General features: G+C 43.4%; 1 protein-coding gene across 1 annotated transcript in view; it reads left to right on the top strand.

Moving 5' to 3' along the window:
- The window catches only part of LOC126298566 (uncharacterized), a 246,239-nt gene that overhangs the window by 155,762 nt on the left and 63,565 nt on the right, over window positions 1–26,912 (top strand). The window contains exon 2 of the mRNA XM_049989929.1: window positions 13,742–13,800. The gene's annotated coding sequence lies outside the window, so the exon portion shown is untranslated. The remainder of the gene's footprint in view (window positions 1–13,741; window positions 13,801–26,912) is intronic.

The raw sequence follows: 26,912 nt of genomic DNA on the forward strand, positions 1-26,912 counted from the left end.
TCTTCGGAAAATGCGTTTAGTAATTCCTATTAGGACAAGCGTTAATTTTACACTGTTTACTAGATACATCATGTCGGATTATCCATGAACCTCTTATAAGGATGAATGACACGCGTGATGCAATCAGACGAAGACCCCAGCTAAGCTATTTCTCCTCTATATTCTTTATGCTTGAAGTACTACTCCAGCAAGGCATGCGGGACACCACCTGTGAAGGTGGCAGAGTAGGAGAAGGATGCTGGAAGAAGTGAAGTCGTGGGTGGCGGGTCGTGCGTCATTAGCCCAGACGGGTTTCGAATTTGAGTATTGGTCTGGCAGACAGATTAAATCTGCTGCCAAGTTTCAGAATGGTGCACTCTCAGCTGCACAGTGAAAGGTACGTTCTGATCGCCTTATGGTGTTCCCCTCCGCCGATCACCACTGCTGGTTGTACTGTCTGAAGGCATGATTTATGAAAACTAGAGAATAGTTAAGATGAGAAGTTGAGTGTGTGCTCTTAATGCTTTAGGTGTTCTACATGGCTCTTATCTCTCTCTTGCCGCCGCCCCCCCCCCCCCCCCGCCCCCACACATTTCCACTCTAGTGCAACGTCCAGAGCGTTCGTACAACCATATGAATCTGTCGGAAAAGCCCTTTTTGGGATATTGTTCAACTCGCACTCCCCGCACTCATGTTAGCTTGAACGTCGCTTATATCGTCAAAGCGTTGACCTTTAATATGGATTACTGTCATTTGTCATTGTGTGTTAGGTTCGTGCTGATAAATCTCTTCATCCGTGGTCATCTTTTTCTGAAAAGAATTGGTTGCATTTTACATATCAGTCAAGTCGTAACAGGCGTCCACTTATCGTTGGTTTTGTTCGGGAGTCAGTGTGCGGGACAAACCTTTCACGAAGTTACCTCTTACTCAAAACGTTCTGGTGAATATCACGAACACTTGATCACTTGATTTAGATATGTCACTCCTTTGGATTTGTGACACCACTCTCTCTCTCTCTCTCTCTCTCTCTCTCTCTCTCTCTCTCTCTCTCTCTCTCTAGCCCCTTTTTGAGCGTTTGTGCATCATGGGTCCTTCCAGAAAGACGAACGTGCAGGGAGGAGGTGGACTGCGTGTACACCCGATTTGGAGTTTGGAGGATCAGGATCTACAGGATATTGTGACGAACCCTAGCACAAGCTCCGGGCAAGTGGCCCGCTAACAAGGTGTAAACAAAAATACGAATATACGTATCCTGCATGACAACCGCTACTATCCCTGTCCCCTGAGAAGAGTGCAAGGATTATGAGCAGCGGATTTGCCTCTGCGGGAAGGACTTTGTTGTTAGTTTTTGCACCAGACGATCACAATTATGAGATTTGTCATCCGCCCTCTTTAGCGACGAAGCAATCTTTATCAGAAATGGCATCACCAATCTGCGTAATCGGCGTCTGTGTGCTACAGACAATTTTCGGGGAATAGTTGAGGCGTCTGATCAGCATCGGTTCAGCATCTATGTGTGGCCGGGGATTCTAGACGATCACATATTTTGACCGGTTATTATTCCACAACGTCTCGACGGAGTAAAGTACCTGGACTTCCTGCGGACTACTCTGCCTTCGCTGCATGAGAATGTGCCTTTGGAAATACAACGGGTTATGTGGTTTCAGCATGACGATGCACCACCCCACTTACGCATTACAGTTTGCCGACACCTAATAATCTTTCCCGGGATTGGATAGGACGAGGGGGGCCTGTAGCATGGCCTACTAGATCACCGGGCTTAAACTCCCTGGATTTTTTCCTCCGGGGGCATATGAAAAACTTTGTTATGCTGAACCAGTTACTGAGGAGAAAACGCTGTTGAAGAGTCTGTACGACGCCTGTGATGCTATGCGGAGAGAGGGCCGAACGTGCGAAAGAGTGTGGGAATAAATGGTGCGACGTGTGAACATGTGCATTGCAGCCCATGACGGCCACTTTGAACATCTGTTGTGACGTGAATGCGATGCAGCTCTGTGTTGTGTCCCGGGACGATTTGTTGTCGTAGCATTCACACTGTCCATTTCGGAACACATGTTCATAAGGACCTTTTTGCCTCCATTTCCAGTTAAGAATCCGTCCCTGCAGTTCGTCGTTTTCATTAATGTTCGCTTTGTGTATAGCACTGCTGTCTGTCATTCGGGTTTAGTACTAACACTTCCGCAAAGTGTGTAGCCGACCTAGAACTTCCTGCGACATGGCTGTTGTGTAAGTAATGTGCAACTTTTCCTCGTGTGTTCGCAAACGCTATATTGAACTCTTCGAAAATTACAACAGGATTTTAGGATACACGTGTGCAAAAAGACGTGGAAGGGATAGAGATTTAAATATTGTTACTGTTTTTTAAAGTATGTTTATCAGTAACGACAGTTAGAACCTTAAAGCTAAAATCTGTCAAAGTACAGGAAGAAAGAAGACTCCCTTTTCCTCTTTTGTAGAAGCAAATAAAATATTAGAATAGGTGATGCATTCTTCCACAACCGCTAGAAAGGACAATTAATATCCTTTCATTGTTCTGGTTAAATTAACTTATATTTATGGCTAAAGCATTTAAGTTTTCTTTTCCTATTCCCGTTATTTTTGTCTTGTTCTCTTTTCACTTCATTTATTTCCATTTACAGTCGTCTCTTGTTTCTCCTCAATGTTATCGCCATTATAAAACTTTCAGATTTATTCACATTCCTGCTCCTCTGTGTAGTGTCTTCTAACTCATAATTTCGATGCGTTGAACAAGCCTCGACTTCGCGACGGGAAGGACGGGTGACATTTGGGAGTGTAATTACTTTTTGGCATAAATGGTCGACTGAATCGTTGTTCTGTGTTCTCAACGTGAAATTACTATTCTATATAAAGAACTGTTGCGGTTACCAAATAAACATGATTCAGAAACAAGGACAGAATCGATGTAGCGGGTATTGTGATGAAAGTGCACCTATCCCAGCTTAGGGAGCAACAGTGTCAGAGGAAGTCCTGTAAAACACTGCGAGGAATCTCAGAAGTGACACTTCTCTTACTTGAATTTATTTTGTGTAGTGATGACGTTGCGTATTTTTATTGTTCCAAGCTAAACTTTCATTAGTGTTTCATTTACTGATCCAAAATTACCTTCACTTATAACCATGGAAGATATCTAAGCAAAGTTACGTGATAGTCATTGATGTACATGACCAAGCTACAGTCGAAGCTGACTAGTGTTCACAAAAGCTGTCACCTACAACACTCAGTGCAGCCGTCGTATAGCGGTAGGGTACTCCAGTGCACGATGTAGCTAATGAATCTCAAGAAACACAGTAAGATACACACAAATCTGATCAGATGATCACCGGCGTGCTGCATCACAGGGTTCCGTCCAGGACTGTAGGTGCCTAATAAAACGTCATTGTACTTCCATCGCAATCGCCGAATACTCAGATTTTCGTGACACCTTCTGAAATGTATGTATCGATGATGTGGGAGACTTCGATCCTGATACCTCCTATTCTGAGAGAGAGAGAGAGAGAGAGAGAGAGAGAGAGAGAGAGAGAGAGAGAGCGGGGAGGGGGGGGGGGAAGACGGTTGGGGGATATCTATTGATAGTAGAAGAGAAGACACGTCATGGGATGGTTGCGCTGAGGTCTTCTATATATAAATGCACGTTTGCGTGCGCTCTGGATGTGAAGGCTGCGCTACTTTCGCCACACGTTCTCCTCGCCGCGAGAGCCCTGCTGGTACGCTTGAGTAACGTGATTGTCGGCTGCAAGCGGACTTAACGTGGCTAATAACACGCTTGTGGTCTCCCTGGCGCAGCAATTCGTCGCAAACCAGTTCGCCATGCCAAGTGCCCTGTCAGACGATTGTTCCTGTTGTTCCGCGCGATATGACAGGGGTATGGCTATACTTAGGTCGTCAGCTGGCCTATTGTTGCTGTTAATTTGATTCGGAAAACATTAACGAGAAAATAGTGTTGCTGCTCCAGTGTTCAGGGTCTTCATACGTCTGCGCGAAGAAATAGATGGATGGCTGCTTACTTGAATGACACGGGAGAGTGAGTGATTAATAATGGCATGAAGATAGCCATGCCACGCACGGATTAGTGAAATGCGGGATATGCCTGTAGATGAAGATACACGCTCAATTAGGCGACAACCTAAAATTTGGGTCTAAAACAAAAATGGGTATATTTTGTGTTTAGCAAATCATGTAGGTAAAACCTTATACAAAGACACTGAGGAGCCGAAACAATATAGCCACCCGCTTAATCGCTTGTTTGTTTCCGTCTTTGGAACGAAATACATTACGGATTCCCTAATGGGTTCCTACGGTTTGCTGGTAGGTTTCTGAAGGTATGTGGCATTAGATGTTTGCGCACAAGTCATTGAATTCACGTAAATAACTGGCCGCTGATTTGCGTACGCGGTGATGCGACCCAGATGCGTTCCATAGGATTTACATCAGGCGAATCTGGTCGCAGAGTCATCAACGTGAGTTCATTTAATGCTCCTCAAATCACTGTAGCACGGTTCTGGCTCAGAGACACGGACAATTATAATGCTGAAAGATGGCATCGCCATCCGGGAGACATCAAGCATAAAGAGATGCAGGTGGTTCGCAGTCGTCAGCGTGTCTTGGGTTACTGCCACAGGTCCGTCCCGTGCGCAATGCAATCGTAATAGACGGTGTCGTAGGGTCAACATGTGAACACGGAGGGGTGGTCTCCTGCGGAGCTCTATGTTCAACAGTGTACGTTAACGGTGTCAATCCTACTTTACAGAGCAGACAAGCCTCCGTGCCGACCGGTGTGGCCGAGCGGTTCTAGGCGCTAAAGTCTGGAACCGCGCGACCGCTACGGTCGCAGGTTCGAATCCTCCCTCGGGCATGGTTGTGTGTGATATCCTTAGGTTAGTTAGGTTTAAGTAGTTCTAAGTCCTAGGGGACTCACGACCACAGATGTTGAGTCCCATAGTGCTCGGAACCAAGCTTCCGTACCCCACGTTCTGTGAAGAGTCGTGGTGGACGTCCAACCATCTAGCGCCTAGTGGTAGTTTCACTGTCCTCCTACCTCTTTCCGTAGATGCTCACGCCAGTAGCCCGTGAACATTCGACCAGCTTCGCCGTTTCAGACACACTCGTCCACAGGCTCTGCTTAATAATAATAATCTTCCCTTTCTCGAAGTCGCTTATTTCAATGGGTTTCCTAATCTGCAGCACATCTCTTCGGTAGTATGATCTCCCGCCGTGTCTGCTCTGCTTACATACTTTTATTACTGCGTTAGATACACGCAACGCCACCAGGCGCTATCCAACGCCGTTGCGAGCAATAGTAATGTTTTGGCTGATCGGTATACCTCTGACAATTAGTGTGTAGTGCTACCTTGTTTCCAATAACCGAAACCTGCTTCGCAACTGCGAAAACAAAGAACAGAGGTGAGAAGTTGGTTCAAATGCCGGGCCGTTCTGAATTTTTTGTGGTTTACCCCACTGGCGTCAAGCGAATACCAAGTTGATACGTCCAGTCATGTTACAATCGAGGAATCACCCCTAGTGGTCGAAAGTGAAGGAAGACAAAAGCTTTAATGTCAAGAAAGACATTAAAACTTTCCTCGAACACAGTGAAAATGCGAATGTCTTCCATCGTGATGGGAGGCGAGGAACGCAGACATGTGACAAGTCCAATTATTTAGCGATTGTTAGTCAGCGGTGCAGAAATTATCGACGCAGCGTAACCAGGTGTACGCATTTGCATGGTCTGCTAAGCAAGAGCTGACATCAATCTTGCCGTAGTCACACATTAGAACGGAGCTAACACTCAGATATATTCGAAACTACAGCTCTGAACTACGATTTAACTGCGCACATTACATATTAACAAACATTCCGAGAGCCGAAAGCAGTGAAACGCGTGAAAATACTAACGTTTTGGACTGACCTGGAATGGAAAGTAGGATCTCCAGCACCATAGACCAGCACGTAACCACTGATCCAGGAACACAGTTTTTTTGTGTCGACAGACAAATATTACGTTGCTAATTGATTCACATAGTCTTACTATTTATGTTCAACACGTGTGCAGTTGTCACCACAGCAGTGTAGGCACATATACGGGAAATAAAAATTTAATAGGATGTCTATAGTTGCTGCTATTCAAGCCTGAATATCATTTTTATAACAGATGTCCAGTCATTATTGGCAAATGTCGAACTCCATCACTTACCTGTTAACTGCAAATAGTTCGAATTTCCATGTCGTACTCGCCCAAAAGAACTGTCACGGAAGCAGTATCGGTTCTCAGTACTTAAATCGCCGATATTCTCCTTAACCGAACTTACAGATCGAAAAAATTACTTCGAACTTCAGCAGTGTGAGGGAGCTAACTAATACTTCTCTATTACTTTCTTTTCAACTTCTATTTGTGCAAAACGAAATACATTCTTTTGTTGTTTTACTAGCCTGCGAACTGACGACTGCAAATTGATCCACGAAATTTTGCTGATCTGAGATTGTTTACACAACACACATGGTTTATCTTGCTAACCTAAAATAGTTTTATAGACTGTGTCCTAATAGTAACACACAATTTGTTGAAGTATGGTTTTGTGAATGAGCTCTTTGTTTCGTGCGTGAACTACACATCCCTGAAGGTCTCTCAATAAATTGGAGTCTTAACATGTTCCCGGCAGATATTCGTAGATAATTGATGAGTGTGATTGACTCCAATGCGTGCCCACTGATCACGTAGTGAAAGGAAATAGAACCTCTTCGTCTACTCGCGCTCACCTCAACTGCACACCATCTGGTCAAGATCAATGATTGAAACATAGTGGAAACCAGCAGAGAAATCGTGCTATCGGGACGCAGACGAATATACTTCTGTTTAAAAGGCTCTGAATTAAAAAAGGTACAAGCTGCCTCATTCTGCCCTCTTCAGCATCGTTAAAAATTTTCCAAAAATTTTGGCATGCGAACATATTTGCGTCTTTTTAACACGCAACTCACCTCACTCCCACAAGACATCCTAACTGTAATTCGCCCACACCCACTACTTCATCGCTGTAAGTTGCTCATATCCGTTTGCTCCATTTGCGCCCAACTCTCTCTCTCTCTCTCTCTCTCTCTCTCTCTCTCTCTCTCTCTCTCTCTCTCTCGCCCCCGTGTCACGGCTCCACCCGCTAGCAATGTCTCCTTCCATTGTTTATTACTTTACCCGTCTCTTCCCCACTGCCTCCTCTCTCATCATAAAAAAGCGCTAATACGTTTTTATGCCAAAAGTTTTGGGCAGATTTTTGAAGGTACTAAGGAAGGTAGACTGGGGCAGCCAGTACACGACTTTCCAGTGTGTCTTCTAATAAACATGAACATATTCGCCTTTTTTGTGCTCCGATAGAAGCATTTTTCCGCTGGTTCCCTTCTTTCTCCTACCACAGCAAACCTAAAATTCTGATAGTTTATTTAGGCGAAACTGAAATAACGCAAAACTAATTTTACACCTCAGAACGGATTTTACGGGGACAGAAATTTTGCATATGTCTCAGTATACCTCGGGGTTCCCAGAAGCCTCCTGATAATAATGGAGACACTTGACGGCATATTTCTCTGTGCTATGCCCCCCATGCCTCGCTTTGAACATTGTACATATATTTTGTGAGTACAAGTAGGGTAACTTCGAACACTTGTTCTCGGAAAAGACTAAGGTTATCAGGAAAATTTTCATCATTGTTAGAGATAGGACCTTAGAAATATGTCGTAGAAGTTACAGCCTTTTGCTGTGCGTAGTCGTCTTGGAATCAGTGGCTCGGTTTCTGTACCCAGAGACCATATTTTTCCTTTTATCTCGTGAACCATCCATGAACTAAATAGTGCCTATGTAAATACCTGAAGGTGCACCGTAGACCACATCTAATGCAAAAAAAAAAAAAAAACCGCCCGATTTGCTCCATATCCCTAAGCTGGAGGAAGTGTGTCTTATTCAAACTTTGGCCCTGTACTGTAGGATAGTTACAATAACACGGCGGTCGTTCTGTTGGGTACTCGGTGTCCCTAGCCCAAGGGCTACCTAAAACGCTTCACGCTATCTTCCAATTACAAATAGAATCCTAGGTATGAGCCCCAGCGCTGCGTTTTGAAACATTGATTACGCACGCTGTCCCAGGCGTACCTACCATTTGAAATTATTCGTTTGCTGTCAGTCGTTGCGCGATAGCTAGTGCGCATTGTGTACTGTTAGCACATGTCAAGTGAATTCCTTCCCCATGCGTGGAACTGTTTTTCCTTCATCAATCCGACATGTGAATTTTTGTTCGGTAACGTCGTTAGAGAAGGAAAGTGCTAATTGGATGTAGGTCTTGATAGAGGGTGGTGATAGCTGAAGATCTGTGACAGTTCCTTACTGGGAGTTGGGAAGCTTTCATCATGCAGGGCAAGGCTCTCGGTGGTGTCGCTCGGCAGTCGCTAATACGTGTGATAAACAAGGAACGTAACCCGCGCGTTGCGCAGTCCTGCGTACCCAGGCGCACCGCCGGCTGTAGGGCCAGTTTTTACAGTCTCCCCTCTCCCTCCCGCCTTTCCTCCTCCCCCCCCCCCCTAACATTTTTACTTGTATTTCTCCTCTTTGGTCTGTCGTGACAACTGACTGGGCTGGATCACACAGCTTGTATTATGGCCCTGGAGCCGGTTGCACCACGACAGTCGCAGTAGCAGACTAATAGTAATGTCGATGACAGCAGCGAGGAGACAGAGGCAGTTTTAAGAACGTCTGGCGAAATGCAAGTAGGTTCGAGAAGATTATTTCACTTTGATGAAACGAATGTCGATACGGCTGTTGTCACAGCATCGGACGCGCTGCCAAGTAACCTGAACTAAATCAGTTGGCGCGAGCGAGACGCTTCGAGTTTGCCATTCTTAGTTAAGCTCCAGATGAGTGCTGAAACGATACTTACGCCGAGCAAATTCCGATTCTTTCGATCCATTCATACTACAACAAGTAAAAAGTTCTTTGGAGTGGCCATTTTCTGCAGTAGCTATATGAACTCAAGTTAACTGACTCTTCCATCGGTTCTTGGTAGAACAACATTATAATAAATGTAAAAATGAAAAGGGCTAGTTTGCTTTTGTTCTACAGTATTACTTTCATTGTGTTAAGTTTTTCGGCTTTCAAGGTCATCTTTAGACATTTTATTGACTTGTAAGCCGAAAATCGGTTGATACAACAAAAATAATACTGTATAACAAAAATGAACTAGCGCTTTTCATTTATATGAACTTTCGTTTATGAGCAAAATGCCATTTTCGTGCTGCGGTATTGGTATATTCAGAGATGCGCTTTGCATTTCATACGAAAGGCATATTCAGTATGATTTCTTTTTTTTTTTTATCTGTATTAATTGTTGCCGGTAGCTGCGGCAGAGCGGTTCTAGGCTCTTCACTCCGCTGCTGCTACGGTCGTAGGTTCAAATCCTGCCTCGGGCATGGATGTGTGTGATGTCCTTAGTTTAGTTAGGTTTAAGTAGTGCGAAGTCGAGGGGACTGATGGCCTCAGATGTTAAGTCCCGTAGTGCTCAGAGCCATTTGAATCATTTTTTAATCGTAGATTTAAAATGGTTCGTCTTATTTGCATAAATCAATCTTTGAAGCTTTCGTATTCGTGCTGTTTCAGAAGGTGTTCTGTCCATACTATGTGGTAAGAAGACTTCACTGATGATGGGCTCATCATTTAAAATAGTTGTCTTTTGATGGCATCTCCACAACTATTGTTCATTATTAGAATCTATAGAACTAGGCGAGGGAGGGAGAGGGAATAACATATTTGTCGGAGGGAATTTTTTGTTACGACAGTAGTTCAGTGAACTTAGAGGATAGGAGGGAGGGAGTTGTAGAAATGTGGAGCTGTCATTGCTTTATGTGAGCAGGGACGGTGGGTGTTTCGAGAAATGTAATGAGGGTAAAGATCATTTGAAGGGATCCAGGGGGCAGTGAGGGGAAAGGGATACATTGAGCTCCACAACTGGAGATTCTGTGTTATTTCTGTCAACGTAAAAAGTGAGTTGTCACGTGCATTAGTTAAGTTTCTGCTTTGGTTTGGTGTACTTGAAAAGTTCCTATGTTTCATTCTTACGATTTTCATGTCTTCCCAGCTAGTGATCGGCTTGTGATTATCTTCTCCAAGGTTTTCTGCAAATGTAGAGGGATTAGTCCTATATTTCCAGGTCCTCATGTTTCTATTTCTTTGCGCCATATACTTCACGCCACGTGTGTTCTATTGTAAGAGGTACATTATTTCTTTCTACAACATTTGTTCCTCTCGTTAGGTATAAAGTTTTCCGGATTGAACTGTTATACCTCATCTTATTAAAATGTGATTTAGTGAGTTTAAATAATTAAGACATGAATTGTTAAAATCTGTGATTCATACATGTATAAAAAAACCTTTTCTCTTAGTCCAGAGCACAGTTCAATGTGCCTTCCTCATTAAAGATGAAATAAGTCTGGGAAAAATACTAATACTGCAGGAAGTAAGAATAAGCCATTTTTATCAATGAATTTAAAACAAACTTGGAACAGTTCACAATGGTTTCGGCCTGGATCTCGAAATCAGGTCTTCGTAAGACTATTGCAGAACCATTACTTGTCTTGCAGGATTGCTAACCAAGCAAGGTATGTAAAGACATTTCTGCAGAGTTCGGTAGGAAGGAAGAGGTAATTACTGGCTGAAGCTTTGAATAGGGCCGTGATGTGCTCAAATGGGGAGAGGCGGGAGGAAGAGGGATCTTCAGAGATGCTCGTTCCCCACGAAAGCAAAGGTCCCGATTAGTTGTGGTTAGCACACAGTTTTAAACCTCGTTTTATTACAGCGTGCACCTCGCTGCAGACTGAAAGTCTGATTTAGTCTTGAGTACTGTCTGTTATCGATTTTCTTGTGCACGCTACATTAAACTATAAAAGTAACAGCAGCATTTAATGCAAATGACTGACAAGTCTTTAACGAAATGTTAAACTAACCGTGATTTGCCTCCAATGATGTTGCTGTTTTACTGCCATGTTTTTATTGCCGCTCAACTTGATGTCTACAAAGTATTCCAAGTATTACCTATAGCAGAAATTTTTTTTGTTTGTGTCTGCCATTGCACTGCGGAAGGTTTTCATCTGTTTATTGCTTCATTAAAGCCCGAAGTTGTAGACGACAGCTCTCTGTCGTATTATGTAGTGAGTTAAAAATCACACGACGCAATGCGTGAAAGAAGAAAACTTCTCACAGCCCGATTTCCGCGTTGGTACCTTTTTCTTATGGATAGATAGGATAAAATGGAACTCAAGGAAGGATTCACTTTTGTAGTGGCAAGAAATTCCATGCTTAATTTGGGGCAGCTTCCGACAAGACGAATGGAGCAGGGTTCACCTGTATGTGTGAAGCCAGTCGCCAAGCTGCGTCGCGGTTTGCAGTCCTACTACCAGGCAGACCGACGCATGAATCATCTATCTTCGATCAAGGCGGCGCTTCTCGGAATGTAACGCATCAAGAAGTTTGAGTTTCAGTGTGTATATTAGCCACCGTTCTTTCTGCGATAGGTTTTTTGTATTTGATCAGAAGTGCTTGTTTCAGTAATAGGTTACTCCAGCGCACGTATTTACCTGTAAGGAGCAGTCAAATGAAAAAAAGAGACAAAGGGAAGAAATGTAAGCTGTTTATTATTTTAAAAGTAATCGCCACAACCCACATTCATCACCCTGTGAGACAAGGCGGTTAATCCATTCACAGAAAATGTTTGCGATTGCTTAAGGAAGCAGCTTTGTGGAATTATTTTAATCGGAACGAGGGACCGATGACCCTGCACTTTGCGGACAGCAAGTTCTCTTATAGGAGATGGGAAAAATAGTTTGTCAGTTTGAATAAAACAGCTCCAAATAAAGTATATCTTAGAACATTGCTGAATATACTGAAGGTGGAAACACCGGACGGGAAAGTGAACGAATTTAAATCCGTGAGTAAATGTGTAGCGGGGAGAAAGAAAAGCAATGAGCTGATACGAATGGATGTAGAAGATAACGGTTTGTTTGATGACTTGTGAAGTGGACAATAAAATGTAGAAATTTGCGACAACGAAAAACTACACGAAAACAGTGACGTACATGGTTAAGACCGGCTGAGACGAAAGAGCTTCGAAGAGAGGGCGTTGAGCAATTAGAGTAAGAAGTTTAAAGACAAGAGTTGTGATAGCCTCAGCGGAAGATACCTACCATGACGAAAGTATCAGCAAACATCATGTTGATAATACTGGCTGGCCTTGTGATGAGGGTGGAAACAGATAGGATGACCAAAGGGGTCTGAGAGACAGCCCGAAGAAAGAAAGAAGGCAGAAGCCATGTGGAATATGATAAACACCGTGACAAATGGAGTATGATGTCATTCAAGGTGGAAAGAAAGATAGTCGGGAAATATATACGCCCTAGCCTTTATGAAAGTAAAACTCTTCAAGCCGAAGGTTGGTTTATACGCCGCAGGTCTTAACTGGGCGAACTCTATTGGAGGTAGTATGCCCTCGGTTTCCTCTGACCATTGAACTGATTTTATCTACCGAGCTAGTTACGTACGTTGGCACTTGGCGTGCGAACGACGGTATGGATTAGCATTTTTCACAAATAAATGTCATTGAGTTGAAAGAACCAATAAGTGAGCCTAGGACGGCCTGGAGCTCGAACCTCGGATCTTTTAAGTTGTCAATGTAACCACACCCAACCTTTATATCCGACATAGACTTACATACGGGATATCTCACCTATAGCGGAGAAACTAGAAGAGACTGAAGATTTCAGAACCAGCACAGAAAGATATCAATGATGTCTGGAGTCGAGGAGGAGAAATCCGAAACCACGAACGGCAGTCCATTGTTTAGAGACTGCAACGAAAGAATAAAACATTTCAGTCAGCAAATGTTATTCTGAAACTGATTACCATATAACTGTGTAATGGCAGTGTTGACTTGAGGTACGAAAAAGTTGGATAAATTACCGTAGACAGTTGTCCTGCAAACTTAGTGCCAGACTTGTTAAGTTATCGGTATCATTCATTCACAGATGGAACTGGGAACATAGTGGGAAAGCTACAACCTGCAAGGGTTATATTGAGTGCTATTGGTTGTAACGGCAATGTCATGACGTCTTAGAGGTGCACAAGACACTCTGGAGAGCTGTCAGCGGACGACGTTTGCTGCTCGGTCTCTCTCTTGTCGAACTAGCGATTAGAATCGCTGTATGTCAGATAGCTTGTCAAGAAGAGCAGGTTACAAAAATTTTGGCAGTAATTGTTGATCTTTAATTCCAGTTTGCAATTTCTTGCTCAACTGGTTAAGTTAACATTGCTTTCACAGTTTACAGACAATCGTCTCATCGCATTATCTTTAACATTACCCTTTCAAATAAACCTTTCTACTGATTTCTTTTAGCAGGTCCGCAAAATTCACTGAAATATTGTCTCGTAAAGAAGTTACCCTTCCGGGCGAGACAGAAGAGACTGACATTTCCTGCCTTTGCAAATGCGAATGTACTTATAAATACTGAAACTGCTTAAAAAGATACTGGCGTCACCTCTACCCATTACGTGCAAACATTAGCTTCATTCTCAACAGCCTTTTTCAACACTGAAGCCCTCGGTCGAGCTCCTGAAAACTCTGCACCTCAGTCTATGGATGGCAAAAAGTTTTTTTTTTTTTTAATTGCGGCGTTGATGTTAATTGTGACGTTTTCCTTGTTCCAGGGGCGATGGCAGCGAGGGACCCATCAGCGCGTAAAGTGCGCAGATAGCCACGCATAAAGGTACGAATCAAGGCTTGACTGCATTCTCCTTTGGAACCTGTTCGTCATAACACGTTAGTGCACTGCTGTTTTCCGATCTTCAGCTGTGTCCTTACTCCGTGACAAGAGGTTCGCAACATTAACTCAGTGGAATGGAGGAGCAGTTTATTACTGTCGTTTTTTAGCCACGCCGGCTGGTAAAACCGGCGGAGCTCCTGCGCAGCTTGCAGCACCAGTCTGGTTTCTCTAGTGTTAAAACTAAGAGTAGTACACGGCATTTTACGGTGGAGCATACATGCGCGTCTGTAGTAAACTGCCACAGAGCTGAAAGAATTTAACGAATCTTCTCGCAGTGTAAAGACACAGTTGAAGATCAAAAGTAAATGCACTAATACGCCACAGCAATTAGTTCCGTAGAAGTACGAACAGTCCTGCCTTTCCTGTATGGAGATAACCAGCATATGCTGCTTTCATAAACAAACATTCCGCTTAAAAATCCACCTAAAGTTTGAAACACATTCTATTTCTCGTTGTGCTTGAGCGAATACAGACGTAGAACTGAAGAAATCGACAAATTCAGTCACGTGGACCAATGAGACCTAATATACTGAAGTGACAAGTCATGGAATACCGACATACACATATACTGATGGCGATAGTATCACGTACACAAGATAAAAAGGGCAGTGCATCGGAGTAGCTGTCCTTCGTACTCAGGTAATTCGGGTGGGAAGATTTCCTACGTAAATATGGTCTCAAGACGAGAATTAACGCTCAAAGCGGAATGGTAGTTGAAGCTACATGCGTGGGATATTCCATTTCGGAAATAGTTAGGGAATTCAATATTCAATATCTACAGTGTCAATAATGTAACCAGGATACTAAATTTCAGGCTTCTCTTCTCACCACGGGTAACGCCGTGGCTGACGGTCTTCACTTAACGGCCGAGAGTAGTGGCGTTTGTGTAGAGCTGTCAGTGCTATCAGACAAACACTGCTTGAAATAACCGCAGAAATCAATGTGAGTCGTACGAAGAACATATCCGTTGTGACAGGGCAGCGAAATATGGCGTTAATGGGCTATGGCAGCAGACGACCGATGAGAGTGCCTTTAGTAAAAGCGCGACATCGACTGCAGCGCCTCTCCTGGCTAAATCTTTTGGACCCTAGAAGAATGGAAAACCGTGGCCTGCTCAGAAGTCTCGATTTCAGTCTGTAAGAACTGATACTGGCGTTAGTGTGTGGCGCAGGACCCAAGTTGTCAAGAATGCACTGCGCAAGCTGCTGGTGGCTCCATAATAGTGTGGGATGTGTTTACACGAAAATGACGGGATCCTCTGGTCCAACTGTACCGCTCATTGGCTGGAAATGGTTACTTTGGGCTACTTTTGGAGTATTTGCAGCGATTCATTGACTTCATTTTCCCAAACGATGGAATTATTACGGTTGACAGTACGTCAGGTCACCAGGCCAGTAATTGTTCACAACTGGTTTGAAGAACTTTATCGACAATTCGAACGAGTGATTTGGCCTCCCAGGTCGCCCGACACGAATCCCTTCGAACATTTATAGGACATAATCAAAGGTGCACCGGCAACACTTTTTCAGCTACGGACGGGTGTGTAGGCAGCATGGCTCAACATTTCCGTAGTGGACTTCCAAAGACTTGTTGAACCCATGCCACGTAGAGTTGCTGCACTACGCCGGGAAAAACGAGGTATCCCACGACTTTTGTCACCTTCGTGTATTAATGGGTACCGTGCATCGATGGTTTAATGTAGCTACTTCTATTACTGCTGTTGATAGGTAGCTATCCACCTCAACCTGAATGTGGGCTTAAACATTTTAATGCTTTGACGCATGGTCTTATGCGATGGGTGTAACGCGCTTGCAAGTTTAATGCAAAATACGATTAAAAGAAAAGGAGGAATAAAGATCTCATGCGATGAACGAGATGATTATTTCCCGTACTGGTAGCCTGAAGCTGCATACGTCAGTGTGTAGTATTTTTTTATTCGGAAACCAGTATAGCGTGTCAGCGTTTTCTGACGCTGTAGTTTCTCTGCTTTCACCAGAAGTCAGAGTTCACCGAAGTTAATGAGTTAACTTTAGACAATCGCTAACCAATGAATAACATTTTGTGTGTATAGAGCCGCAGGCACGTCACCTTCATTCAAATTAAGATTAATCAAGGATAGACTGTATTGTATATGGGGACACTCTCGATACTGCTTTAAAATTGGTCTCTCAGCGTATTTCCGAAGGTATTAACGTTGCACGCCCCTTAAAATATTCATCTCTACCTGTTGCTACGAAAGGAATCCACCGAGTCCATTACGGCGGGACAAATCTGAGTCGCCATAGTTCTTCTCTGTTGCTTCTTTGTCACCCTATAATCAACACTGTGTGCTGAACTGTGGTCTGCAGAAGGTTCTGCACGAGCTTACACAGCTTCAGCAATAATGAAGTCGAGCCTTTAAGATTTTCGTCGCCTTTCTGCGTCCCTGTCACGCTTTGACAAATGACTCGTCCTGTGAGTTTCAAATCTATTTACTGTCGCCATTATGTCGGTCTCACTAATATTCATGGAAAGCACATTGACAGTCAGATAAAGGACATCCGTATCTCGATGATTCCTGAAATTTTCATTTCAACCCCTCAGACATTACACGAATAACGTGTCGATCAGATAGCATTCTCTCCTCCCTTCTTATTTCAGAAGAATCTTAAGTGGTGGTGTCAAGATTGTAAGATTCTGGGGAAGGAAGAGCCGTAAGCTGTAGCTCCACGCAAGACGTTTGGTGCACGCAAGAGTGAAAGCTGAAGAGAGTTGACGGTTCCGCTACTCGCTAACATAATGTACAAACTGAATTTCTTGGCGAGGACGCAGGGAATAAAGAGCTGCGCGTACCTACGTCTTGCGACAGCATTACTGTGCAGAGAAAGGAATACGGTATATGTTACAAATGAGGATTATTTAGTCTCAAGTGATCTTTAGAAGATAGTGTAAGATTTCAGGAAGTCACTCCACAGGGTAATCATCATCAGCCTTCCAATCAAGAACCATCTTCTTTGACAGTGTACAGAAACCACCCCCATCCTCTTCCCTCATTCCCTTTTTTAATCTCTAGTCCCCCCCCCCCCCCCCCAATGTAACAGACCAGAGATAGAGATTAGCGTGGACACACACACATCGCCTCTAGAGCGTGGAAAAAGATGTTCGATCGGTCGCGGTACATGGTGGTAAGCGCTAATGTCAGGGTACGATTTCTTCTTAAAACACGTAAACCCTTACGTATACAACTTGCCAAATGGGCAGCATTCAGGCATTGTTAGTCTCAAGTGGAGGATGTTTACGTGGGATAAAATAGTGCCGTTGATGAGTCGAACCCGCCATCATGTCTGAGTGGCGAATGATGCAGGAAGCTTATCGTCCGGTCGTGAGCATAAATTTTTTTCACCCACATCATCCCTTCAGAGAACTGGTTCCAGCATCTGTCAGGAAGGCTTGTCATTTTCAGCCAGGTGTCCGGATACTTTTGATCGTATAGTGTATTTATAACTGCCAAATAATAAAATAATGAAATTCATTCTTAGTTCTTATTTTCTCATTGCGTAAACGGTTCTCATTCAATACTTTTGTCTGTTGACGTTCTTATTTATGCTCACGCTTTGTATGTCCCGAAATAACATAACATCCAAATATCTTTTTACGATTAAAAGTTTGGTCTCTTGTGGGACAATAGTGGTAAACATATCAAAGCCTAGTGCAAAGACTGCAATGTGTAACAAAACAAAGCAAGCAATGAAATAAAGATTAAGAACATGTTGTCCTTTAGGCCAGTCTTAAACAGTCACAGTTTCACATCTAATACGGGCGTACCTGCACCACTCGCGACGTGTTTGGTGTCTGATTTACACGACGGCGAGTGCCGCGCACCTACTACGAGCAGTCGATTGTGACCAGAAAGCAGGGCTACTAACCGTCCAGTGTATTTCCTGTATTTTAGAGTTCAGTACTATGCCCTATGGGCCTTGCACGAAAGACTAAAATGCAGCATTTAACTATTTTTCGCTAATTTGTGTTATTCGTGTAACTCATTTGCCGAAACTGTATCACCGTTGGGCCTATATATATCACTGATTGGTATTTACATATGAATTTGTCTTAAAATACGTATATCGGTATCACTGTCTAATAAATCACATTATTTATTTTTAGACAGTACATTTGTTTTCATTTGTCTAAGTCAATAGTCAAAGTAACTAAAGTCTATGTATATCCAAAAAATGCTCTGCAGTTTCAAAACATTAGACAACAAAGAACGATGCTTTATTTAAATGAGTCAATACTTACTGCAGTTCCGAAACTTCGGCGATTACCTGTAGTCAGTAGACCTAAGCGGTTGGCACTGAAAATCACTTGTTTGTTTACGAATACAGTTAACATCGAAGTAATGACGTCTGATTAATCCCCTAAGAAAGATAAACGACCATGTTTTAGGAGGACGAGAAAAGAAATAGCCAGCGCATGTCAATAATACTTCGTTCAAGATCATATGCCTAAGCTGTAAAAGAGGTATAATTGCGCGCGAGAGAAAGCGATTTGAAAAACATTCGTCCACATATCTGCACAAAAATGCATTGAGGTAACGTAGTGGCTGTGAAAAGAGTAATAATCAGTTATTTTGCTGTTTACGTTAATTTAGTGTAGTTTTCAAAAAAATGTTCAAATGTGTGTGAAATCTTAAGGGACGTAACTGCTAAGGTAATCAGTCCCTAAGCTTACATACTACTTAGCCTAAATTATCCTTAGAACAAACACACACCCATGCCCGAGGGAGGACTCGAACCTCCGCCGGGAACAGCCGCACAGTCCATGACTGCAGCCCCCTGAGACCGCTCGGCTAATCCCGCGCGTGTATTTTCCTGGCTACTACATTGTGCATGTCCTTCCCTTTATAAAACAACTTCAAGGGGTAAAAATTTAGAAATACCATTGGTGTCCTTTTTATGGGCGTTGGAGAAGTTCGAAACCCTACCATAAAGTCGCTTGTGTATAGCCGGCGTAAGACAGTTGCCGTCTGCGGGAGACCCTGAAGACAGTGTGTTGGTATTCGGATGTCGGGTGTTCTCATCAGCGCCCAAGCACCCTGATTAACTTTTCGTCATTTCCCTAAATCACTTGCAGCAGAATGGAGTGATGGTTCCTTCAGTGTGCCAATCGGGCTTGTCCTCCTGACTAACTTCCCAAATACTAACGACGATGTTATTAAATGGGCGTCTTCTTTACTCTGACCTTTTCCCCCGTCTGCAACGAGAAACGCTCCTACTACCTCTGCTTTGCATTTCCAGCGTTAGTCGGCGTAATGAGACACTATGTATACACAATTATGCGTGGCAAGCGGAGCGCGATGTGCGCTTAATAAATCGGGGCGGCCCGTGTGGGCGGCGGCGCCGATCGGCGCAGCGCTGCGCGCGGTCGATGACCCGCCAAGGGCAGGCACAGCCTCCTCCGGCGTCTGCAGCGCCGCAAAAAGACGGCAATGGCGCTGCCCGGTCGGCCACTGGCTGTCCACATCGAAAACGTGTCGTCGTCTCAATTCGTAGATTGGGTGCGCCACCTATGTAGTGTAAAGTGTGTCTGTATCTGTACTATGCGACTCGCTATTAAGTGTGTAACAGAGGATGCATCAATTTTTAAATTGGTTGTGCTCACATAAGGAGCACACTCGAACTTAAAACTTTTCTCTTCCCTCCCTCCCTCCCCAACATTTCTCCACTGTTTCTTTTTACGTTCTTCTGCCCATTCTGAATTTTGTCGGGTCGACTTAACAGAAAATTTGTGTTTGTGAATTAGGGTTTCGAATTTAGTTTCGTTTAAATGATTTCTTCACGAAATACAATTTATTTCTTTAAGTATTCAACAACATCCGTTAGCCGCTGGCTATGGTTTTCGATAGATAAGGCTAAGATTAGAATTTTCATTATGAACCTATTGTCCGCTCCGCATAGCTGACCGTAAAACTATAATCACCGTTTCCTGATGGTATCTGATTTTTGCTGTAACTTGCAGATCTTCTGTGATTCCTTTTTCTTCCAAATTCGAGTTTTGTTTATAGTTTTTGAGAGTTTTCCTTTGTTCAAAAATGGTTCAAATGGCTCTGAGCACTATGGTACTTAACTTTTGAGGTCATCAGTCCCCTAGAACTTAGAACTACTTAAACCTAACTAACCTAAGGATATCACACACATCCATGCCCGAGGCAGGATTCGAACGTGCGACCGTAGCGGTCGCGCGGTTCCAGACTGTAGCGCTTAGAACCGCTCGGCCACTTCGGCCGGCCTCTTCCTTTGTCTTCAAATGCTTTGTAATGGGACCTGCCTCCAATTATCATAGTTTCAGGTGTGTAAAGAGCATTTGTTTCAACACTTGTGTTTACATAGTCATAATTTCCCTTTGATCAGTTTTCCTAAAAATTTTTTGCTTTATCTGTGCCAGGTGACACTGTATTATCTTTATAGTTTTTCCCACGTGCTTAAATTTGTTCGCTTCAGAGATTTTCCCGAATATGGTAATCGAAGATTGATAATTGAAGTTAGATTTAATCCATCCCATCCCATACTATGCGTCTGCCGATAGGAAATCTGGAGCCCAGTAGTAGTGCTGTTTCATAGTTTCTGTACAGATTAGCTTGCCTGTGGTCTCTTAATGGAGAAGATAGAAATGTAATCAATAAATGCCACATAATGAAGGTGAATTTTCTTTTGGAGACTTCTGCAGGTGTTTCTATCGTTAGTTTAATCACTTGTCCTCGAACTAAACTTAGTGACGCTGATATCTATCCCTTTGTGTCACACCTGTTTTGATTTCGGACGTTGCACTCACGGGTGAAGCATCGGAAGGAAAACTGCTTGTGCGCCTCTGTGAGAGTTGTTGTTTGCGTATTTTGTCTGCAATATCTGTACACAATCAATACGTAGGCCGAAGATGATTTGTTGTTGCTTACACACAGTTCTTGCAGTTTAGTTCAAAGCCCGCGCAATACGCCGGCCGCGGTGGCCGAGCGGTTCTGGGCGCTGCAGTCTGGAACCGTAGGACTGCTACGGTCGCAGGTTCGAATCCTGCCTCGAGCATGGATGTGTGTGGTGTCCTTAGGTTAGTTAGGTTTAAGTAGTTCTGAGTTCTAGGGGACTGATGACCTAAGATGTTAGGTCCTATAGTGCTCAGAGCTAGCCCGCGCGATACGTACGACATCTTATTTTAGGTATTTGCCAGTTACGATTTCTCAAAGTTCTTTAACCACCCAAACAAGACTCTGAAAGTATAATGTTCTCTTGGCTATGCTGCCAGTTTTTCACTTTTTAAAGCAACATTCCACAGCATACCTACACGATAGTTGTACATCATCCTCGGCAAAATGAGAGCTTACTAATCTTCAATGGAAAAGTTTTTGGATGCAGTCTCTTTTTGTAGAATGACTGCTGTTTTCCAATATCGTACCAAGAAATAAGTGCCAGTTGATTTACCAGCAGTTGAGCCTATGAAGGCGTTCCACTTCATCTCCACACTTCGTGGCTCCCAATGAGTTGTAAGACATAACTGATTTCAGCTGTACTTTACAATCTTGTAGTCAGAGATACCACCCTATTGTTTCGTTAAGTGTGTATCTTGCATTTCTCTACATTAAGACTTAATTGTCAGTCCTTACACTAGACTATATATATATATATATATATATTTTTTTTTTTTTTTTTTTTTTTGAGGTCTGATTGGATCCAGAATGAGATTTTCACTCGGGCAGCGGAGTGTGCGCTGATATGAAACTTCCTGGCAGATCAAAACTGTGTACCGAACCGAGACTCGAACTCGGGACCTTGGCCTTTCGCGGGCAAGTGCTCTACCATCTGAGCTACCCAAGCACGACTCACGCCCCGTCCTCACAGCTTTACTTCCACCAGTACCTCGTCTCGTACCTTCCAAACTTTACAGGCTTAGCCACAGCCTGTGGGATGCTTCCAGAATGAGATTTTCACTCCGCACTCCGGAAAGTTTGGAAGGTCGGAAACGAGGTACTGAGGGAAGTAAAGCTGTGAGGACGGGGCGTGAGTCGTGCTTGGGTAGCTCAGATGGTAGAGCACTTGCCCGCGAAAGGCAAAGATCCCGAGATCGAGTCTCGATCCGGCACACAGTTTTGATCTGCCACGAAGTTCCATGTCCGATTGTATATTGGTAAAATCATCCTGGGATAGAATTTCCTCATAGGCAATCTGTGAAAAGTCGGATATTGCAAATCGCACTATAGTATAACAAACTAAGACTTATAAAGATGTACGATTCCTTTCTTTCTCTTATGGTTAATTAAAGTGAGTTTTGGAGAATGACAGCGTTCTCGGGTAGGCTCACTTAGCAAAATAGCGTAGTGGTAGGATACTGGCCGCTCAATTGGGAGGACGGTGTTCAGTTCCCCGCGCTACTATGCACATTTGGATTTTTAGTTGTTTCACTAAACCGCAAATGCTCCGATGGTGTCACTGAAAAAGACACAGCCGAAATCCTTCCCCTGTCGGAGCTCTTGTTCCATCGCTGTTGGATATTAACTCCTAATCTCTCTTTTTTTCACCACTCACTGTCACGACAGTTGTCATCACGTCTCCGTGGCGGGTTATCTGCGAGAACGTGACGCCAGCAGCGTACTTATCCCGCCAATTTGTGAAGGCCCACACGACCGGCGAGCTGTGAGGGTAAAATTGCTCATCAACTTCTATTAGTCTCTCGACGCGGGTACGTGCGCTATATTGTGTGGCGTCTATGGAACGGGGGAGGTGAGGTGAGCTAACGTAATGCTTAATCTGACACAATGTAAACGTTGTTACAGCTTTTGAGGTCCTCCACCCTCAGATTTTTACAAATCAGTGAAAAATCATAGTTATTTGTCGAAGTTACTGAAAATAACCGAATTGTAAGCTACGTAACACGATATAAATAAGCATAGGAGCATAGTTCCGGACATATGATTTTTTCAGATGTAACTTTCATGAAGCAAATCAAATGGATGTGGTAGCTGGCATAGTTTGCTTACGCCACGCAGCAATACAGCACAAACAATAATCTACGATGGTGTTAATGATGGGGTCTTTGTAGTTCATAAGAATCGGATGATGTTATTCTTGTGAAGCTCCTCAACTCGACTACGCCCGTGGCAAAATCCTACAAGCAACAAAACATACACTAACTTTTGTGTGTTTGTTTGAGGTTTTCCCGACGTTATAACTTCTTAAAAGGCACAGTCGTACTTAAAGAGGCACGTAGAAATATTTTTTAGCGAAGACTATACCATCTGACACTACGCTCGTGAACCCTTCAAGCTGCTTCTATACGATTCAGATCAGAAAATGGAGATGACAGCTCCATACGCTGAATACATTACTGTGGAAGGTACTTGTTGACGATATGAATCCTTCGTGGTCGAACGTTGTCTTACAGGATGAAATCACCTACTTCAGCGGCAAAAGGACGTGAAATAGCAAGGACACCATGTCTATAGACAAGTTGTAACGTGGCTATCCGTGCCTGAACCTTCTGAACACCGTGCCTGTATGTAAATTATTGCTACAGTCAGCGAATAGATGACGCGACAGGAATCGATGAAATTGTTTTCAACAACTAGCGTCCTACTAACAGGTTGGTGTCTTCAAATTACAAATGACTCTAGTGGACTGCGTCGCATCCGTTGTGCATGTAGTAGTTAAGTGTTGCACTGTTCTTTGAAGAATGTATTAAACAGTTGCGTACACATAAGGTAGATGACCATCACAAAGGTTGCAGGAAGTGAATCCCCTGCCACATACACACGTAAGTAGATGGTCTCTCTCTTCACAGGGCAATAACCCTACAATAGAATTATGGGGTGCAATACACGGAATAAAATAATAATAATAATAGTTTAATATAAGGATATACATCAAAAAATATATAATCAACTTTAGCTTTGTGAGAAGCGTGGCACTGACGAACGTAATCTAACCCAACACAGCTGATTATTTCTAACTGAAGTTCAGAGTGTTTAAGTTCAGTCTCTAAAATAGTAAACACGTTATCCATCACGTAAGAAATGTTAAATAATCCGCGTAACTGTAGGACGACTAGACTGGTCGCCGCTGCAGATAACTTGTAGGCACCTGGTGACTATTGCGGCTTTGACTGCTATGGAGTGTTGGGCGATAGCTGAGTTTTATCTATAAGTGGCAGTGTGTTAGCGTGCAGTCGCTTGAATCGCCGCATGAATGTCCTCAAGTGAACTATTTGGCGGATGCATAAGATATTTCCGAGATTTCAGCTCTCTGTCGAGGCAGACGTAACTGTTGGGCGATGCATGGCCTATTTGAAAGTCCTGGAGTGGAAGCACAAAGTGGTGAGGTGACTGCCTGTACTGTGTGTGAGGCGCCACTCCGTTATTGCGCGCTTTATGGCGCAGATACGGCTATGTACCACGTCTGGCGGAGAGACAGCATAAAACTCCATTCAGCTGTTCTTTATTTATTGTCGTTTCAATGAGCTCTCTTGTCATCTACACAAATTAATATATTTGAAACTGTTGCAAAACGCGCACTTGTCCAGAAAGAAAAGTTTCTGCCTAATAGTTGTCGGAGTTTGCATTCAAGCTTTTTTTTATTTTTTTGTGAACTTCTCATTCTCAACCCCGAAGGCTGGAGCATGTTGTCACAGATAGGACCCTTTGAAGAGCCCGGTTCTTATCAGGAGGCGTGGGAGTGGAGCAGTGTGTGTTCCAGTTCAGAAAATGTGGGAGGAGATTTTCAGTTGTAGCACTTACGCATGTGACAACCAAGGGAAACTTCCCAGAAACCTTGATAGGAGCCGGTATGTATGGGGTGATTAACAAAAACGTTTACAAACTGACACGGCACATCGGACACACAACAAGGATCAGTAATAGCATAGGAACCGGGTGTCACAAACGCCACGAGAGGACGCTGAAGTGCCTTAAGGGCTGGCGTCGTCTGATAATTTTTAATTGGACTGTACGTTCTCCTGTATTGACTCGATGGTCGCACGCTCGTGTTGCTGCGAGAGGTTCTACTGGACAAGCTGAATGGTGTTCTCATGCCTATTAGTCGCCGCATTCGAGTTAAAAAAAAAAAAAAAAGGTTCAAATGGCTCTGAGCACTTTGGGACTTACCATCTATGGTCATCAGTCCCCTAGACCTTAGAACTACTTAAACCTAACTAACCTAAGGACACCACACAACACCCAGTCATCACGAGGCAGAGAGAATCCCTGACCCCGCCGGGAATCGAACCCGGGAACCCGGGCGTGGGAAGCGAGAACGCTACCGCACTACCACGAGCTGCTCACCCATTATAGTTCAGCACGACGGAACCCCCGCGCATTTGAACAGACAAGTAAGGCCTCATCCGCAGCCAACCTCTCCCGGCCGCTGGATTGGTCGCAGCGGGCCAGTCGCATGTTCACCACGATCACCCGATCTGCATCCAAGAAATTTTTTCCTGTGTAGGTATTTGAAGGACCTTATGTATGAAACACCTGTTACATCGCTGGAGGACCTAGTGGGTAGGATTGTTACTGCAGCAGGCTGTCTTCCTGACAGCGTCGATGTCAGGCGTGTCTCGATGCATCTAGAACAAACTCTGAACATCTCCAATAGTGAGCGTCCATTTGAAGCATGTGGCTAAATAACTGCAACGCCATTTAGTAGCACCGGATGGCCTTTGCGATCTCCGGTTCCTATGTGATTACTAGTCCTTGTTGTATGCCCGATGTGCCATGTCAGTTCGTAAACATTTTTTCCAGTCTCCCTGTATAGTACTAAGGAACTGTCCCGACACCGACTACATGTTACAGGATGACTATCTAATGCTTTCCACAGGCAACAAATGTTCGATTTTCAATTTTTCGAGTAATTATTGACTGAATTTAAAAATTCAAAATGCTGTCGCAGTCTACGCATTAAGTGGTATAACCTTATATATGTTTATGGATAGGGTCCGCCTTTAGCAAAACACAGTTTTGTTTTATAACCCAAACATGTTTCACTGCAGTTGCAGCATCCTCAGTGGGCTTTTATTTTCCATCTGTTAAAGATAAAGAACGTTCTTTGTTGATTTGTATACATGTAGTTATTAGTTTTAAAAAAATGTAATTATAGATATTTGAAAAACACATAATTATGAAAATCCATACCTTTTTACTACATGGTGTGGTTTTTCTGACGTCTTGTGTTTCTACAGTGACCGACAGTTTGTCATCTGCAACCACTTATACCTTAAAGTAGATAAATTGTTTAAGCCAAAATTACAATTTGAAGAACTATGTTGTTATTATGCCTGAAATTTGTGTGTGTGTGTGTGTGTGTGTGTGTGTGTGTGTGTGTGTGTCTATTTACATGGTGTTTCACTTACTCTTTTTTCGTCTTCATCACTGTCAAACACTGAATATCGAGTTGCCACTGTCACTCACTGTTTCACTGTTTATCAGCTATAAAAACAAAACACGGCTGGCAGTGGAACAGCTGGAGGTGTAAAAACAAGATGGCTGACAGTGGAACAGTTGAAGGTGTTCCTGGCGGTTGTTTTGAACCTTTCAGAGGTGACTGAGTTTTTTTTTTTTTAATTGTGTGTGTGTGTGTGTGTGTGTGTGTGTGTGTGTGTGTGTGTGTGTGTGTGTGTGTGTGTGTGTGTGTGTGTGTGTAAAAGGCGGAGACAGAGAGAGAAAGAGAGGAAGAGAGAAAAGGAGGGGGGGGGGAGAGATTTTAGGTTTCAGGATTTTTTTTGTGGTGTGTGGGAGAGGGGGGTTAAGATCTCTATAGGTTGGTTTTGTCTGTTAATTCTTTGAGGGCAGTGAACAGAGTGCCATTGCAGAGAGCTGTGTATTCATTTATCATTTGTTTGCCTTCCACTATGGCTTTTTGTATCTGGTAATTTTCTTCGATTATCAGTTTTTGTGAGGGGCTGTTGCTGCGTTTGAGAATTTTCAAATCCGTGTTGATGTTTGTTGGGCTATGTTTCTTGTCCATGAGTTGTTCAGCAAATGTGGAATGACAGCGGTTACTTTTTAATGCAGTGAAACATGTTTGGGGTATAAAACAAAACTG

This window comes from Schistocerca gregaria, chromosome X, assembly GCF_023897955.1.
Source record: "Schistocerca gregaria isolate iqSchGreg1 chromosome X, iqSchGreg1.2, whole genome shotgun sequence".
In the NCBI taxonomy this organism is placed as follows: Eukaryota; Metazoa; Arthropoda; class Insecta; order Orthoptera; family Acrididae; genus Schistocerca; species Schistocerca gregaria.